Below are 3,670 nucleotides of genomic sequence, written 5' to 3' on the forward strand. Positions count from 1 at the left end.
TCTCAAAAGAAACTTTTAAAGTTAGGTGAGAAATTGAAAAGAATTATTTTTTATATTGAGACTATAAATTATGAAAAGATTTTAATATTTTCAATTACTACAATCGAAGTGGTTATAAATATTTATGTATAAGATTATCCATTTTTCCTCTTGTTTGTTGTATACAAATATGAGCATGAGTGACAGAATCATATGCAAAAATAAACTAGAAGTTTACTAGATATTCATTGGCATTCTGATTCAAATATGATGCGATAGAAATTGAGAATTCATGTGGCTTATGTTGAAGAAATGAAAGATTCTTTAAGAATTCTCTTTGTGTTACTTGTTTTCATGATAAAATGATCATTATATCAGCTAAGGTTTGAACTGTATCCCCTGAAATTAATTGGAACTTATAAAAAGGTGAATATGGACTTATTCACCTACCATGTAGATCGTTTACTATTATGATTTAATAGATGAATCTACGGTATAGTCATATGTGCGCTTATTATCAACTTACAAATTATTTTTTGTAAGATTGTTTGAATTGTTAAATTAAGAACACAATTTCAAATCATAAAATTATATTGATAATGTTGGTTGGTTTAACAAAAATTCTATGTCTCCAATTATAATTAGTTCATTGATTATGAAAAAAAACTCTCAAATAAAATTTATTATGAGATAAATTTATTTAAATGTAATCATAGCTAACAAGGTTTTCCCATCACAATTGGTTCAGTGTCAAGGAATCAAATAATTTCAATCTAAAAACTTAATGTGTTCACATATAATTTTATTGCTCTACAACACACAAAAACAGATCCCCAAATAAGGTTGAAGGTAAATGTTAGATGTCCTAACTTTTAGAGGAGGTATGGCTAGCAACTAAAAATTACATGTGGGTGAATTATCTAATTTAGATTCTCGTTAAAAAATGTGACATGAATTTTGTACCTCAAGGCATAAAAGTCGTGACATTATTAAGTAAAAATATATTCTCAAGATGCAATGAGACCTACTTCATTCAGACAATAAATAAAATACTTAAATATATAAAATGAATGATTATTATATTTAACTGAAAAGCTTAAGTTATATAAAAAACTTTAATAAATTTAAGGAAAGTCTTTTGGTCAGAAAATTTGATTAGAATAATATTTTACTTATGATGTCTTACCTTTTTAAATATTTTTATTTTTTTAAATTTTAATACTTTTTAATTAAAAAATGAAAAAATAATCAATTTATTTTAAAATAAAATAGATATTATACACTTTTAATTTTTTTTAATTATTTAGTATTACCCTAGATTTAAAAGGTCTTGAAGCAATTTCATTGTTTACTGAACTTCAATTTCATGAAAATGAATAAAAGTACTAGTACAATTGATGCACTTACATATTATTGACTATATAAATGTAAGAAGATTATTTAATCTACATAAATAAGTAATGTGAAGAAATTGTCATATTATCATTTCATTGATTTCAGCTTAAAATTTGAATCATAAAATTTTATTAACATTTGATTTTATATAGCCTGATGTCCATTTTCTTATATCAAAATTAGATAACAATTGTTATAGTTTTTCAAACTATTAACATTGATTAGCAAAAACTTATTAGTCCCGTTATGACTTTGAACAAAAACTTTTGGTTTTTCACATTCCTATAATTTAACTTGCATCTGCAAGTTGAACCATATTTGATATCTACTTTCATTCCAAAATTGTTGCATATCATGGTGGTATATCAAAGAGCAAAAATGCAGTAATAATTAATATTATCATTTTCTTGAAATCATAATAAAAGAAGCAAACAAAGTTACAAAATAAGGTGAACCATTGATCAGATAATTGTAGTCTGAATGATTTTTTGGGTCGACATATAAACTTTCCTGAATCGGATATCATCCCTTCAATGATTCATAGCATAAACAAGAAATTTTAACAAAAATATTCAACATTTTTTACTTAAATTAAGTCCTTTATCAGAAAAAATAATAAAATTTCATCAAATCTTAGATCTAAAACATGTAAAATGAATTATAAAAAAAAAAGAAAATGAACTGAACCATTGATCAGATAATTGTAGTCTGAATGATTTTTTAGGTCGACATATAAACTTTCCTGAATCGGATTTCGTCACTTCAATGGTTCAGAACAATCCAACAAACTTTGAAAAAACTAGAAATCGATAAAAGAAAACAAAAATTTCGAAAAATATGAGTAGGCTCAGAAGGATCCATTGGTTAAATGTATAATCACAGACGGAGAAATTCTCCTTTCAGCAAATAGGTAGATTTTGAGCATCATAGCCTACTAATTCATAAATTTCATTTCAACAACAGAGAAAAATCAAAGGAATCTAAAGAAGAAATCAATCAAAAATCACAAACAACTCAGCATAAACACAATTGTAGGAGAGAATGAAGATGATGAATTTATTGAGTTATTGAAAGGTATATATAGGTGTTTGCCTCAACAATTAGGGTTAGGGTTTAAGGCCCTGTTCCTAATTCGCTAAAGCCCTCTGGGCTTAGGGTAGAAACGGCTCGTTTTTAGTTAGATAATGGGCTTAGATGATTAGGTCTATCTGGAGTTTGGGCCACTTTTCTCTTTAAATAAGAAGCCCAAATGACAATCAATTTTGAGTTTTGGGCTAAAATTAGGAGGAATTTTCGCAAATAGTCATTACAATAAACTTAATTATGATCTATAGCTATAGTTTGCATATTTACAGGTTGGAGCTACGATTTAAGTTGTTTCATTTGTATAATTCACGAGTTTGTATAATTCGCGGGTGAGTTTGTATAATTTGTGGGTATGTTTGTATAATTTGCGGGTATGTTTGTATAATTGAGTTATTTTTGTATAAACTCGAAATAACAAATTTATATAACACAAACATCTGAACTTTCAACAGTTATACAAATTACATTATACAAAATTAAACAAATTATATTATACATATTCTGAATTATACTAACTCGAAACCCCAGCCCACGTAATCATCACTAAATGTTCGTTACGAATGGTAATTAATTAAAACTATAGTTAGGATAACTAACTAACTGATATATACTTACTTAACCACGTAATTTTCTCCTTTCTAATCCCCTTTAACTTTGCTAAAGTGAAACACTTTAGACTATCAGAAGTCATATTCCTGATATTTGACATTTGCATTTCAAGGTTTATTTGCTAAGATTCTCACTTTGAATTGCTATCATGAGAAATCACTATATTTAAGGCAAGAGGAGGAGTAAGGTTGGATATAAAATATCGAAAATTAAATTATCGAATCAAATTGAATTTCTTAATAATTTGATATTTGGTAATTCGATATTTAATATGATATTGGGGAGTAATATTTTAGAATTATGGTATTTCGGTTTGGGTTTGGATGAGACATTAGAATCATTTGGTATTCGATATTTTTCGAATACCAAATTATTTACTTAATGAAGGTCATATATCAATATGTTCATAACTAATTAGTATAAGTTCAAAGAAAAAGTTAAATGCTAAACATAAACAACCTAAATATATATGTCTTTTAGTTGTGTCAATTTATTTTTCTTTATTCTTCTTAGTTTCTGATCTTCTATTATATCGTGAATCTACATAGAAAAATAAAAATAATTGGAGCAATAATATTAACTTTGTAATACTATCGGCTAC

At 26.2% G+C, this 3,670-nt stretch overlaps 3 non-coding genes across 3 annotated transcripts; all 3 read right to left on the reverse strand.

Annotated features, from left to right (window-relative positions):
• Positions 1-1,829: 1,829 nt before the first annotated feature.
• On the reverse strand, positions 1,830-1,910 carry LOC125808330 (small nucleolar RNA Z155). Its single transcript, XR_007441724.1, has one exon. It is a non-coding gene; the product is annotated as a small nucleolar RNA Z155 (small nucleolar RNA).
• A 151-nt stretch (positions 1,911-2,061) lies between these two features.
• Positions 2,062-2,142, reverse strand: LOC125808326 (small nucleolar RNA Z155). The gene has a single exon (XR_007441720.1). It is a non-coding gene; the product is annotated as a small nucleolar RNA Z155 (small nucleolar RNA).
• Positions 2,143-2,214: 72 nt separating this feature from the next.
• Positions 2,215-2,311, reverse strand: LOC125808329 (small nucleolar RNA R41). Its single transcript, XR_007441723.1, has one exon. It is a non-coding gene; the product is annotated as a small nucleolar RNA R41 (small nucleolar RNA).
• Between the last annotated feature and the right edge of the window lie 1,359 nt (positions 2,312-3,670).

Source organism: Solanum verrucosum, unplaced genomic scaffold (assembly GCF_900185275.1).
Source record: "Solanum verrucosum unplaced genomic scaffold, falcon-dt-bn FXZP01000234.1, whole genome shotgun sequence".
Lineage (NCBI taxonomy): Eukaryota > Viridiplantae > Streptophyta > Magnoliopsida > Solanales > Solanaceae > Solanum > Solanum verrucosum.